At 37.1% G+C, this 15801-nt stretch overlaps 1 pseudogene; it reads left to right on the top strand.

Annotated features, from left to right (window-relative positions):
- Positions 1–14388, top strand: part of LOC130949521 (uncharacterized) — a 43462-nt pseudogene extending 29074 nt beyond the window's left edge.
- The last annotated feature ends 1413 nt before the right edge of the window (positions 14389–15801 follow it).

Genomic DNA, 15801 nt, shown 5'->3' with positions numbered 1-15801 from the left:
GGCCAGATTTTAACTTAGCGAAATTTTGCTCCAACCTCACTTTGTTTCATCATGATTCTGCCCTGCCCTTGGCAAGGGCAGGGCAGTGTGCGTGCTGGTTGTTTTCCTCTTTAATTTGGTCATGGGCCACGCTTTTAAAAGCGTGGCCTAAGGCTCCAAAGTGTACCCCAACTTCAAAGTGTATCCCAAAGCTCTTTTTTTTCTCCTTTTTTGTGCTTCTTTGCTTCTTTTTCTTCTTTTTTTCCTACAAGATTTATAAAATTAAAAGATCAAGAAAATATATCATTTAAGCACAAAAGCATTCAATATTTAAGCGCAAATCATCAATTTCTTGTATGAAAAAGCATAGAAAATGGGTATATGATGACTTGTCATCACAACACCAAACTTAAACCTTGCTTGTCCCCAAGCAAGAAAAGAATCATGCAATAGAAATTGACAATCCAAGGTAAGAAGAGTAGCAAGTTAATGTTCATGGCAAGCTAGTTTTCTATGCATGCTACAATTACAAAAGAGATGTAAATGATTGATGCTTCTATCTAGCTTCTTTTATGAAATCTTTTTCTTATAATTCTTCCTTGAAACAAGCTTTTGAATTTTTTTTTCTTCTTCTTTTTTTTTTTAGCTTCTCCTTTTGGGTGCTTTGCCCCATGAGTTAATAACAAAGCTACGACTTCTAAATGCTTTGTTTTCAAGTATTACCACTTGATACATAAGCACCACAAGCATTTAATTAGAGGACTTCATTAAGCTCATCATATTTTTTTTTTGACTCTCTAATCATTGATGCTCAGAACCTTGAGCTTTGAGGGAGTGCTTTTGCACTTGAGCCTAGCCTTGACTTCTAAGTGTTTTGTTTTCAAGCATTTGGCTTGATACATAAACACCACAAGCACTTAACAAATAAATTGCCATTGGTACTCAGAGCCTTCAGCTTTCTCATTCTTTCCCTTTTTCTTTTCTTGCTTTAATTGTATTTGCTTCTTCAAGGTTTTCATGATTTCAAAAGATTTCACAAAATGTACTAGATGAAAAACTTCAATTAAATAAAATCCAATGCAATTGAGCAAAAATCAATCATACTAGCTTTCCAATACTTGTATGCACATGCTAAATTCTTCTTTAATTCCTTGTTTGTTTATGATCATGATGCTTTACTTCTTTTGAATTCACAGGATTCAAGTTGGTAATTATAATGTCACAGCACCATGTTTCAATCAAAATTCAAGCTATGCTTAGTCATACCACACATGCATACAAAGAAGATAATGTGACAATCATGCAATTTAAAGTGCTAGAAACAAATGAGAGGAAAATGAACTTTACAACCTTGTAGTTCATCTTCATTATTGTTGTCCTTTTTCTCCAATTCTTCCATTTCCCTTGCCAACTTAGAGTGCTTGCTCATCCTCAAGCAACAATTAGAACAATGGCTATGGGGCTAAGATGGATCATGAGTGTCTTACACAATGAAATGTTAGTAGCATATGTGTTTTAAGCAAGCAAAATGAAAGATAACAATCAAGGCACAAGAGACAAAGACATTTTGATTGCAAACATAAGAGGGTGTGCATGATACATTGCATAAAAAATAAGTGGCACACTAAACTTAGTGTGACACTTTCACTTGAAATTAATGCAAGTATCTAGTAAGCATTGGAACCAAATTTTGTTGCATAGCAACACCAAACTTAGAATGCCATCATATGCCAATTTATTGAAATTTAAACAAACCACAAAAAGAAAACAAAGCAGAGAAGAAATGTTACCTACGGTTGGGTTACCTCCCAACAAGTGCTCTTTTAGTGTCATTAGCTTGACATGTTGTTCTTCACTTTCTTCCTCTTCTTCCAATTGGTTAAGAGGAATGACTTCAAGGAAGGAGAAGTTTCAGCTATTATCCCTTGTCTTAGTCTCCTTTCAGCAAGCTTTCTTTTGAAATTGGCTTGATTGAGCTTGCTTGCTTGATCAGGGGGAGGATTGTTTGCAGTTGACCTTTTCTTGAATATTGTCCTTGATATCTTGGTCACAATCCTCTTCTTGGTGTTTTTGTCAATTGCCTTCACTTCCTTGAGTCCAAGTCTTGGTGGTTGTGTAATTGTTGGAGTTTTGTCTTCATCAAGAGTTCCTTGCAGTGATGGTTCAATGACCCCTTCCTTCATGTGATTTTCTGCTTCACTTGAGTTTGACTTCTCTTGAGTGTCTTCCTCCCTTTCTTCTTCATGATTTTCCATTAATGCCTCTGGGAGGGAATCTTTATGTTTCATTGTCACCTCAAGTGGCTATTGTGAATGTAAAAGTTCAGGATCAAATGCCTCCTCCACCTCATTTTTCATTAAAATTTTGCTTGACACAGAGGCTTCCTCATCTTGCCTTTCCACTTTCTTCGTTGCTTTCAACAATTGAGCTGTGTGCACTTCCATGTTTGTGAAGAAGTTCTCTTTTCTTTTCCATAATTTCTTTTCCTCCTCCCAACATCTTTTGAGCATGGACTCAATCCTTGAGAGTCCTTGGCTTGTGGAAGTTTGTGTTGGTTGTGAGTCATGGGATGGATTTTGTGTTGAGGCATAGTTAATTGATGAAGAATTTTCAAATGAGAAACTGGGAAGTGAGGGTGGATAATTTTTCATGTGATTTGACTGCTCAAAATTTGCAGTTTCTTGGTGATACTCCCATCCACCATGAGGATAATGATATGAATCATTTTGTGGTGGTGGATGGTATCCCTCATAATTCTCTTGCTCATCTTGGGGTTCTGAAGCAAACCTCCATGGATTGGAGTGCTCAGAATTTGTGTCTTCCTGGTGATATTCCCAACCATAATTAGAATACTGACTTGAATCATATTGTGATGGCGGGCAATATCCCATGAAGTTTGTTTGACTAAAAAATGAGGTGAACTCCATTTGAATTTTGAAAAACACAACACCAAGAAAAATTGAAATTACTCATATCAGAGATGAGAATTTCTTAGTGAGGCAAAAACTCAAACACCTTGGTTTCACTTTAAAACAGAGAACAAAAACAAAAAATGCTTGATCTAAACTTCTCACCCACTTAATCATTGTTGATCTAATCAATCCCCGGCAACGGCGCCAAAAACTTGATGGTGTTTTTGCGGAAAACGAATTTTCCAACACACAAATCCAACCGACAAGTATACCGGGTCGCATCAAGTAGTAATAACTCACTTAGAGTGAGGTCAATCCCACAGGGATTGATGGATCAAGCAATTTTAGTGGGTGATTAGTTTAGTCAAGCTAACATTGAATGAGTTGTGTGAAGTTGAGCAACAGAATGTAAATTTGCAGGGAATTTAAATTGCAGAAAGTAAAGTGGCAGGAAACTTAAAGAACAAGAAAGTAAAATAGCTGAAACTTAAATTTCAAGAAATGTAAATTGCATTAAATGTAAAGGGGAGTGGGTGCTGGAAATTAAAGGAAGCAATAGATTAAGCAACTGGAAATTTAAATTGCAGAAAATGTAAATGTGCAGGAAATTAAATCAAGCTCAATGTGAACAGAAATGTGAAAGTGCAGAATGCAGGAAAGGAAATTACAGAAAAGTAAATGTAGTAGAAGACTGAGATCAATTCTCAAATCTCAAAGAGCAATTGACAATTTCAATGAAACAGTAAAAAAAAACAGAAGAGTAGCAAAGAGCTCAGCTAAATTGCAAAATAAAATTGATCTCAGGGAATCAAAGAGACTAGAAAACAAGTCTAGATCTCAATCCCTTCCTTGATCCAACAGCAAACAAGATGCAGAAAAATTAAAGATGAAAGCAGTAAGAGAACTTTGATTCAAATTGCAATTCACTAAAATTTTGCAGCAAGGCAAACAAGAGAAATCTCAGAGGGAGAATGAAACAGAATTCCTTCACTTCTCAATCCAAGATTCAAAACAGAAATGAGAACTAAGAGAGCTTTCTAATGGAGCTTCCCCCTTTTGAAATGAGAGTGATGCCTTTATATAGGCTTTACAAAATAAAAATGAAAATAACATTAAAACAAATTACAAAAATGAAAATCCTAATTTAATTGATCCATGTGCCTTTGAGTGATGATGTGGGCTTTGCTTGCTTTGGATTTGAGGAGAAATGGGTTTGGTTGGCCTTGATTCAATTTGGTGAGGAATTGAATTAAATTGAATTTTGGTTGATTTTGGCCCATATGCTCCCAGGAGGTTGCCCTGCCCTTGTAGAGGGCAGGGCAGAATTTGATGCATGCGGCCATGGTGCAGGCGTGGCGTGTGAGCTTGGTGCGCAGGATGCTGCCCTGCCCTCGCGGAGGGCAGGGCAGAAAAAGTTGGTGCCCCAGATTGGTGCTTGGTGCGTGCGTGGTGCGGCCAGATGATGCTGTGGTGCGCCAGAATTGTGCCTTGGTGCGCCAGATTCATGCCACAACAAAATGCTGCCCTGCCCTTGCGGAGGGCAGGGCAATGTTTCCAAAAGTGAAGCTCCGTGTTCGAAACTCGGTGGATGCACACGCTACTTCTTTTCCTTGGTTTATTTTTGCTTATTTTTGTCCCTTAAAGATGCCTTCCGTTTCTACCTCAATTATGCGCCAAATATGGATTTCTATATATCGTTGGAAAGCTCTAAATGTCAGCTTTCCAACGCAACTGGAAGCACATCAATCGGACGTTTGTAGCTCAAGTTATAGCCCTTTGAAGTAGGCATGGTCATGTTGTGAGCGGCCATATTTTAACTTAGCGAAATTTTGCTCCAACCTCACTTTGTTTCATCATGATTCTGCCCTGCCCTTGGCAAGGGCAGGGCAGTGTGCATGCTGGTTGTTTTCCTCTTTAATTTGGTCATGGGCCACGCTTTTAAAAGCGTGGCCTAAGGCTCCAAAGTGTACCCCAACTTCAAAGTGTATCCCAAAGCTCTTTTTTTTCTCCTTTTTTGTGCTTCTTTGCTTCTTTTTCTTCTTTTTTTCCTACAAGATTTATAAAATTAAAAGATCAAGAAAATATATCATTTAAGCACAAAAGCATTCAATATTTAAGCACAAATCATCAATTTCTTGTATGAAAAAGCATAGAAAATGGGTATATGATGACTTGTCATCATAAATCTTTTTCAAAATGTCTTTTTCTTAAAACTTTTATCTTATTCTTTTTCAAAATTTTATATTTTTCAAAATTTGATTTCAAAATATCTTATCTAACTTCTTATCTTCTTATCTTTTTCAATTTTGATTTCAAATCTTTTTCAACCAACTAACTAACTTTGTGTTTGTTTCTTATCTTTTTCAAAACCACCTAACTACTTTTCCATCTCTAATTTTCGAAAATACCTCTTTCTTTTTCAAAAATTATTTTTAATTAATTAATTGTTTTAAATTTTAATTATATTTTATCTTTAATTTTCGAAAATTACTAACCCCTTTTTCAAAATTATTTTCGAAATTTCTCTTCTCTTTTCTTCTTCTATTTAATTATTTAATTACTAACACTTCTCTTCACCTCTCTTCATCCAAAAATCCGAACCCTCTTCTTCATTCTTCTACCCCTTTCTTTTTCTACTAACATAAAGGAATCCCTATACTGTGACATAGAGGATTCCTCTTTCTTTTCTTGTTTTCTTCTCTTTCATATGAGCAGGAACAAGGATAAAGGCACTCTTGTTGAAATTGATCCAGAACCTGAAAGGACTCTGAAGAGAAAATTAAGAGAAGCTAAATTACAACAATCCAGAAACAACCTTTCAGAAATTTTCGAACAAGAGAAGGAGATGGCAGCCGAAAATAATAATAATGCAAGGAGAATGCTTGGTGACTTCACAAAGCCAACGTCTAAGTTTGATGGAAGAAGCATCTCCATTCCTGCCATTGGAGCCAATAACTTTGAGTTGAAACCTCAGCTAGTTGCTTTAATGCAACAAAACTGCAAGCCTTATGGACTTCCATCTGAAGATCCCTATCAGTTCTTAACTGAGTTCTTGCAGATCTGTGAGACTGTAAAGACGAATGGAGTTGATCCTGAAGTCTACAGACTCATGCTTTTCCCTTTTGCTGTAAGAGACAGAGCTAGAATATGGTTGGATTCACAACCCAAGGATAGCCTGGACTCATGGGATAAGCTGGTCACTGCCTTCTTGGACAAATTCTTTCCTCCTCAAAAGCTGAGCAAGCTGAGAGTGGATGTTCAAACCTTCAAACAAAAAGATGGTGAATCCCTCTATGAAGCTTGGGAAAGATACAAGCAGCTGACCAAAAGATGTCCATCTGACATGTTTTCAGAATGGACCATATTAGATATATTCTATTATGGTCTCTCTGAATTTTCGAAAATGTCATTGGACCATTCTGCAGGTGGATCTATTCACCTGAAGAAAACGCCTGAAGAGGCTCAAGAACTCATTGACATGGTTGCAAACAACCAATTCATGTACACTTCTGAGAGGAATTCCGTGAATAATGGGATGCCTCAAAAGAAAGGAGTTCTTAAAATTGATACTCTGAATGCCATATTGGCTCAGAACAAAGTGTTGACTCAACAGGTCAACATAATCTCTCAAAATCTGAATGGGTTGCAACATGCATCCAACAGTACTAGAGAGGCAGCTTCTGAAGAAGCTTATGATCTTGAGAACCCTGCCATGGCAGAGGTTAATTACATGGGTGAACCTTATGGAAACACCTATAACTCATCATGGAGAAATCATCCAAATTTCTCATGAAAGGATCAACAAAAGCCTCAACAAGGATTTAACAATGGTGGACGTAATAGGCTGGGCAATAGCAAGCCATATCCATCATCTTCTCAGTAACAGACAGAGAATTCTGAACAAAATACTTCTAATTTAGCCAATGTAGTCTCTGATCTGTCAAAGGCCACTTTCAGTTTCATGAGTGAAATAAGATCCTCCATTAGAAATCTGGAGGCACAAGTGGGCCAGCTGAGTAAGAAAGTCATTGAAACTCCTCCCAGTATTCTCCCAAGCAATACAGAAGAGAATCCAAAAGGAGAGTGCAAAGCCATTGACATAGTCAATATGGCCGAATGCACAAGGGAGGAGGAGGACGAAAATCCTAGTGAGGAAGACCTCCTGGGACGTCCTTCAAGTAAGAAGGAGTTTCCTATTAAGGATCCAAAGGAATCTGAGGCTCATATAGAGACCATAGAGATTCCATTGAATCTCCTTCTGCCATTCATGAGCTCTGAAGACTATTCATCCTCTGAAGAGGATGAAGATGTAACTGGAGAGCAAGTTGCTCAATATTTAGGAGCTATCATAAAGCTGAATGCCAAATTGTTTGGTAATGAGACTTGGGAAAGTGAACCTCCCTTGCTCATTAATGAACTGGATATTTGGATTCAGAAAATTCTACCTCAAAAGAAACAAGATCCTGGCAAGTTCTTAATACCTTGTACCATAGGCACCATGATCTTTGAAAAAGCTCTGTGTGATCTGGGGTCAGGGATAAATCTAATGCCACTCTCTGTAATGGAGAAGCTGGGGATCATTGAGGTACAACCTGCCTTGTTCTCATTACAACTGGCAGACAAGTCATTGAGACAAGCTTATGGATTAGTAGAGGACGTACTAGTAAAGGTTGAAGGCCTTTACATCCCTGCTGATTTCATAATCTTAGACACTAGGAAGGAAGAGGATGATTGCATCATCCTTGGAAGACCTTTCCTAGCCACAGCAGGAGGTGTGATAGACGTCAACAGAGGTGAATTAGTCCTTCAATTGAATGGGGAATACCTTGTGTTTAAGGCACATGGCCATCCCTCTATGACAAAAGAGAGTAAGCATGAAGAGCTTCTCTCAGTTCAGAGTCAAGAAGAGCCCACACAGTCAAACTCTAAGTTTGGTGTTGTGAGGCCACAACCAAACTCTAAGTTTGGTGTTAAAACCCCATATCCAAACTCTAAGTTTGGTGTTGGGACTATACAACATTGACCTGATCACCTTGTGGCTCCATGAGAGCCACTGTCAAGCTATTGACATTAAAGAAGCGCTTGTTGGGAGGCAACCCAATTTTATTTATCTAATTTCTATTTTATTCTATTTTATTGTTATTTTGTGTTTTATTAGGTACATGATCATGAAGAGTCACGAAAAAATCATAAAAATTAAAAACAGAATCAAAAACAGCAGAAGAAAAAAATTCACACCCTGGAGGACGCACAGGCTGGCGTTCAACGCCAGTAAGATGCATCTGGCTGGCGTTCAACGCTAGAACAGAGCACCATTCTGGCGCTGAACGCCAGAAACAAGCAACATTCTGGCGCTGAACGCCAGGAATGTGCCCAGAGAGGAAAAACTGGTGCTGAACGCCAGTAACAAGCATGAAACTGGCGTTCAACGCCAGAAACATGCTCTACATGGGCGTTGAACGCCCAGAATGTGCACCAATGGGCGTTTAAACGCCAGAATGATGCACGAAGGCATTTTACATGCCTATTTGGTGCAGGGATGGAATTCCTTGACACCTCAGGATCTGTGGACCTCACAGGATCCCTACCTACCTCGCCCTCTCTCTTTCCATTCATGGTCATCCCTTCTGTTTTTCATTCACCACCTACATCTATCCACTCTTCCCCATACACCCTACCTACCTTTACAATTCACCTTCTCTTTCCCACCCAATCCCACCCATATAGCCGAATACACACATCCCTCCATCTCCCCCATCTCTTCTTCTTCTTCTTCATCTTTTCTTTCTTCTCTTGCTCGAGGGCGAGCAATATTTTAAGTTTGGTGTGGTAAAAGCATAGCTTTTTTTGCTTTTCCATTACCATTAATGGCACCTAAGGCCAGAGAAACCTCAAAGGGAAGACAAAAGCTTCCACCTCTGAGTCTTGGGAGATGGAAAGACTCATATAAGCCGTCATAGCTCAGTGGTAGAACATGTGGCTGCAAATCAAGAGATCCCTGAGATACCTCAGGGGATAAGTTATCCTCCACACAAATATTGGAAGCAACTAAGGGTAGGAACACCAAAATTACTAGGAATCATTCAACAGAAGCAAGGAAGAGACATAGAAAAGCTAAAGAACATCATTGGTCCTTCAAGAAGAAGACGCCACTAAGGTGGACTCATTCCTTGTTCTTATTTCTTTCTGATTTTCGGTTTTTAATATTGTGTTTATCTATGTTTTGTGTCTTTATTTCATGATCATTAGGATGTAACCATGTCTTAAAGCTATGAATAAATTCCATTAATCCTTCACCTCTCTTAAAAGAAAAATGTTTTAATTCAAAAGAACAAGAAGTACATGAATTTCGAATTTATCCTTGAATTTAATTTAATTATATTGATGTGGTGACAATACTTTTGTTTTCTGAATGAATGCTTGAACAGTGCATATGTCTTTTGATCTTGTTGTTTATGAATGTTAAAATTGTTGGCTCTTGAAAGAATGATGAACAAAGAGAAATGTTATTGATGATCTGAAAAATCATGAATTTGATTCTTGAAGCAAGAAAAAGCAGTGAAAAAGAAGAAAATGGCAAAAAAAAATTTAGAAAAAGAAGGAGCAGTAGAAAAAGCCAATAGCCCTTAAAACCAAAAGGCAAGGGTAAAAAGGATCCAAGGCTTTGAGCATCAATGGATAGGAGGGCCCAAGGAAATTAAATCCAGGCCTAAGCGGTTAAATCAAGCTGTCCCTGACCATGTGCTTGTGTCATGAAGGTCCAAGTGAAAAGCTTGAGACTGAGTGGTTAAAGTCGTGATCCAAAGCAAAAGAGTGTGCTTAAGAGCTCTGGACACCACTAACTGGGGACTCTAGCAAAGCTGAGTCACAATCTGAAAAGGTTCACCCAGTTATGTGTCTGTGGCATTTATGTATCCGGTGGTAATACTGGAAAACAAAGTGCTTAGGGCCACAGCCAAGACTCATAAGTAGCTGTGTTCAAGAATCAACATGCTTAACTAGGAAAGTCAATAACACCATCCGAAATTCTAAGTTCCTAGAGAAGCCAATCATTCTAAACTTCAAAGAAAAAAGTGAGATGCCAAAACTGTTCAGAAGCAAAAAGCTACAAGTTCCGCTCATCTAATTATAATTAATATTCATTGATATTCTGGAATTTATAGTATATTCTCTTCTTTTTATCCTATTTGATTTTCAGTTGCTTGGGGACAAGCAACAATTTAAGTTTGGTGTTGTGATGAGCGGATAATTTATACGCTTTTTGGCATTGTTTTTAGGTAGTTTTTAGCAAGCTACTTTTAGGGATGTTTTCATTATTTTTTATGTTAAATTCACATTTCTGGACTTTACTATGAGTTTGTGTGTTTTTCTGTGATTTCAGGTAAATTCTGACTGAAATTGAGGGATTTGAGCAAAACTCTGAAAAAGGCTGACAAAAGGACTGCTGATGCTGTTGGAATCTGACCTCCCTGCACTCTAAATGGATTTTCTGGAGCTACAGAACTTCAAATGGCGCGCTCTCAACGGCGTTGGAAAGTAGACATCCAGAGCTTTCCAGCAATATATAATAGTCCATACTTTATTCGGAAATTGACGACGTAACTTGGCGTTGAACTCCAAGTATATGCTGCTGTCTGGAGTTAAACGCCAGAAAAACGTCATGATCCGGAGTTGAACGCCCAAAACACGTCATAACTCAGAGTTCAACTCCAAGAGAAGCCTCAGCTCGTGGATTGATCAAGCTCAGCCCAAGCATACACCAAGTGGGCCCCGGAAGTGGATTTATGCATCAATTACTTACTCTTGTAAACCCTAGTAGCTAGTCTAGTATATATAGGACCTCTTACTATTGTATTAGACATCTTTGGTCTCAGTTTTGTTTTATTCTTCATCCTAAGAGGCTATTGATCACGTTTTAGGGGGCTGGCCATTCGGCCATGCCTGAACGTTTTACTTATGTATTTTCAACGGTGGAGTTTCTGCATACCATAGATTAAGGGTGTGGAGCTCTGCTGTACCTCAAGTTTCAATACAATTACTATTACTTTCTATTCAATTCTCTTTTATTCTTATTCCAAGATATACGTTACACTTAACTTTGATGAATGTGATGATCCCGTGACACTCATCGTCATTCTCACCTATGAACGCGCGTGATTGACAACCACTTCCGTTCTACTTTAGGCCGGGCGCATATCTCTTAGATTCCCCAACAGAATCTTCGTGGTATAAGTTAGATAGATGGCAGCATTCATGAGGATCCGGAAAGTCTAAACCTTGTCTATGGTATTCCGAGTAGGATTCTGGGATTGAATGACTGTGACGAGCTTCAAACTCCTGAAGGCTGGGCGTGATGACAAACGCAAAAGAATCAAGGGATTCTATTCCAACCTGATTGAGAACCGACAGATGATTAGCCATGCCATGACAGAGCATAGGACCTTTTTCACTGAGAGGATGGGATGTAGCCATTGACAACAGTGATGCCCTACATACAACTTGCCATGGAAAGGAGTAAGAAGGATTGGATGAAAGCAATGAGAAAGTAGAGATTCAAGAGGAGCACAGCATCTCCATACACTTATCTAAAATTCCCACTATTAATATACATAAGTATTTCTATCCCTTTTATTTTCTTTTTGTTATTAATATTCGAAAATCTATAAACCAATTTAATCTGCCTAACTGAGATTTACAAGGTGACCATAGCTTGCTTCATACCAACAATCTCTGTGGGATCGACCCTTACTCGCGTAAGGTTTATTACTTGGACGACCCAGTACACTTGCTGGTTAGTTGAACGGAGTTGTGAAAACAACTGATGCCATAATAATGATTTCATACAAGTACAAAAGAACATGGATCACAATTTCGTCCACCAGCGTTCAACTCCAAGAGCAGCCTCTGAACGTGTAAATCTCAAGCTCAGCCCAAGCACACACCAAGTGGGCCTCGGAAGTGGATTTCTGCATCAATTACTTACTTCTGTAAACCCTAGTAGCTAGTATAGTATAAATAGGACATTTTATTATTGTATTAGATGTCTTTGACCATTCGGTCTTTTTGACCACATCTTTGGTCTCAATTTTAATCTATTATTCATCTTAGGAGACTATTGATCACGTTCATGGGGGCTGGCCATTCGGCCATGCCTGGACCACCACTTATGTATTTTCAACGGTGGAGTTTCTACACACCATAGATTAAGGGTGTGGAGCTCTGCTGTACCTCGAGTTTTAATGCAATTACTACTATTTTCTATTCAATTCAGTTTATTCCTATTCTAAGATATTCGTTGCACTTCAACATGATGAATGTGATGATCCGTGACACTCATCATCATTCTCACTTATGAACGCGTAACTGACAACCACTTCCGTTCTACCTTAGACCGAACGCATATCTCTTGGATTCCTTAATCAGAATCTCTGTGGTATAAGCTAGAATTATTGGCGGTATTTATGAGAATCCGAAAAGTCTAAACCTTGTCTGTGGTATTCCGAGTAGGATTCAAGGATTGAATGACTGTGACGAGCTTCAAACTCGCAATTGTTGGACGTGATGACAATCGCAAAAGAATCAATGGATTCTATTTCGACATGATCCAGAACCGACAGATGATTAGCCGTGCTGTGACAAGAGCATTTGGACCATTTTCATTGAGAGGATGGGATGTAGCCATTAACAACGGTGATGCCCTACATACAGCTTGCCATGGAAAGGAGTAAGAAGGATTGAAAGTAAGAAAGCAGTATGTTGCAGAGATTCAACAGGGACAAAGCATCTCCATATACTTATATGAAATTCTTACCAATGATTTACATAAGTATTTCTATCTTTATTTCCTGTTTATTTATTATTATTATTCGAAAATTCCATAACCATTTATTATCCGCCTAACTGAGATTTACAAGATGACCATAGCTTGCTTTATACCAACAATCTCCGTGGGATCAACCCTTACTCACGTAAGGTTTATTACTTGGACGACCCAGTGCACTTGCTGGTTAGTTGTGCGAAGTTGTGAAGAAAGTGCTGAGTTAGTAAACGCGCATACCAAGTTGAGCGCCATTGTTAGAGATCACAATTTTGCCTACCAATTATCAGAAGCTGTAATTTCTTCACTACTTTGTGTTTTGGTCATTTGGATTGTTTTTGTGGCACATTGTTATGTTATGAGTTATGACATTCTACTTTGTATTCTAGGCGAGCATTTTGGGACAAGAAAATCTCACAAGAGGTTCTTCGTGATGTTTTGGGTGAGGTGTGCTAAAATTTTAGTTAAGCAATTTTGAGATTGTCCTAATCATCTTCATTGTTGTTCTACCAACAAGAATTCAAATACCACGTCTACAAAATCACTGGTGGTTGTGACAAACAAGGATTTCCAATGAAGCATGGAGTATTGACCACTGGTTGCGTTCGCCACTTGCTCCATAGAGGTAATACATTACACTATTATATGTCTCTTAATTTTCTTTGAGATTAAGATTATAATGACAATCAGTATAGAGTGCACAATATATAAAGCATTCATTCAAGTCTTGTTTTCTGTGTTTTAATTCTTCCATATTCAATAACCTCTTTGATTTGAACTTGGTAATTGTGAAAAGGGATGACAATGATTTATCAGGCCTGATATACATTGAAAAGACAAGAATGAAGGGTCCAAAGAAAGCCTCCAAAAGAGAGAAGCAAAGAAGAAAATTGGGTTGGACCCTAAATTTGTCAATGTTGTTACTGTTCTTGAACCATTCTTGTCTAAGGTGTGCTATTTTATTTGGTACTTGGATAATTTGATAGACAAATTCTTGGCTTTTTGTGTTTTTAAAGCAAAACTGTGTATTCTCCAGTTGTGTGATTAGGATTTTAGCTGTAGAATTCGGACACTTTTAAGAAAATGTTAATTTTTGGTTTTCACATGTCACTGATTGATGAAATTCAGGGTTTTTTATTTATTTTGATTGTGCAACTGAATGGTTTTCAGTAAAATAGTAATTGTTTATTAATGTTAATGTGATTATTGTCTTATATAATAATTGCTTCATAAGATACTGATGTATGTGTAACTCTAATTAGTGGTCAATGAGTTGATAATGAGATACATCCCCGTTGTTATGATTGAGGAGTTATGATTTAGTTCTAGTTTAGTCGTTATTTCTAGAAATAGAAATCTATAAATGATATGCTAGAGGGTCTTCATTTCTATGCATATTTCATTTCACTAGTTAGTATAGTCACTAGTTGTTATTTAATCTGTAACTTCACTGGTAAGAGGCACACACTCATCCTTGCACACAACCACATTGAGGTGGAAGCCACCTACACCAGATTTAGTGGCAGACGAGATGGTATCTTCAGGGTCATTTCCGGAGGCTGGACAGACTTTGCTAGTCTGTGCAAATTCAAGCCCGGAGGTGTTGGGGTGCTCGAGGTCATCTCAATGGAGCCCGTCACAATACTACAGGTCCGATGTCGCAATGAAGCTGGAAGCTAATCAATCTTGCTATCCTTTTCTTTATTAATCAGACTAGTATTTTGTGGATTATGTTGGTATATAACTTTTTTAGGAATTCCATTACCTTATGTACTCATTCTGCCCAACCAAAACACTATGGTTTTTATACACTATTACTATTAAGGGTGTATTTGGCAAACACGTTGAAAAGGATAAAAATGTGTTTAAGTTCTTTGAATAATGTTCTTTGATGTTTGATAACTTTTTTGTGAACGTAGACGTCATTTTGTATCCTAAACGCGCGTTCACTTGAAGGAATAAATTGTAGCTTCTGCGTTCACTTAACGTGCGTTGAGGTTTGTTGCTGGTCATTATTAGTTTTAATAATTTTCTCCATAATTTTTTATTATTTTTAATACTTTCTTTTATATTTTAATTTTTTATTGTAATTTTCTTATAATATGAATTATTGATTTTATTAAAAATGATAAAATAAACAAAAAGTAAAGTATCGTTTTTGTCCCCAGCGTTTGGGGTAAGTCTCAAAGTTATCCCTTAACGTTTAAATCGTCCTATTTAAGTACCCAACGTTTCAAAATTGACTCAATGTTGTCCTGCCGTTAGGGATCTGTTAATAGAATTGATAGCGGGACAAAATTGAGACAATTTTAAAACGTTAGAGACTTAAATAGGACGAAAACGTTGGGGAACAAAAATAATACATACAAATAAATTTTAATTTTATCCTTTAATAATATCTATTTTTACGGGACAAAGTTATTTTTTAATTACATCTAAGTAAATTATACTTAATCACATTGCTTTTGTTCTAAATAAATTTATTTTTTTATAATTTTACTCTTAAAAATTTTTACTCATCATAAAATATTTGTAGTGATGAATAAAAATTTTTAAGACTAAAGTTATAAAAAAAATAAATTTATTTATAATCAAAGTAATATGATTAAGTGTAATTTATTTAGATGTGATTAAAAAATAATTGAATAACTATGTACGGTAAAAGATTGATATTGGTGAAGGATAAAATTAAAATTTATTTCCATGTATGGTTTTTGTCCCCAATGTTTTCGTCCTATTTAAGTTTATAACGTTTCAAAATAGTCTCAATTTTGTCCCGCCATCAATTTCATTAACAGATCCCTAACGATAGGACAATATTGAGTCAATTTTGAAACATTAAGGACTTAAATAGGACGATTTAAACATTAGGGACAACTTTGGGACTTACCCAAACGTTGAGGACAAAAGCCATACTTTACTCTAAATAAAAAAACTGATCATACATAACGACAAAGTCATAAGTAATAAAATGTTATCGTCCAAAATAATACTAAATAAAAAAATACTGACAATATTAAAACAATTATAGAATATTTTTTTGTTTGATATTGTAAAATTTATCATTGTAATTTTTGTGCACAGTTTATTATT

Source organism: Arachis stenosperma, chromosome 9 (genome assembly GCF_014773155.1).
Source record: "Arachis stenosperma cultivar V10309 chromosome 9, arast.V10309.gnm1.PFL2, whole genome shotgun sequence".
Classification (NCBI taxonomy): Eukaryota; Viridiplantae; Streptophyta; class Magnoliopsida; order Fabales; family Fabaceae; genus Arachis; species Arachis stenosperma.
Note: the sequence above shows the minus strand (reverse complement) of the source record. Positions and strands in the feature narration are given on the sequence as shown.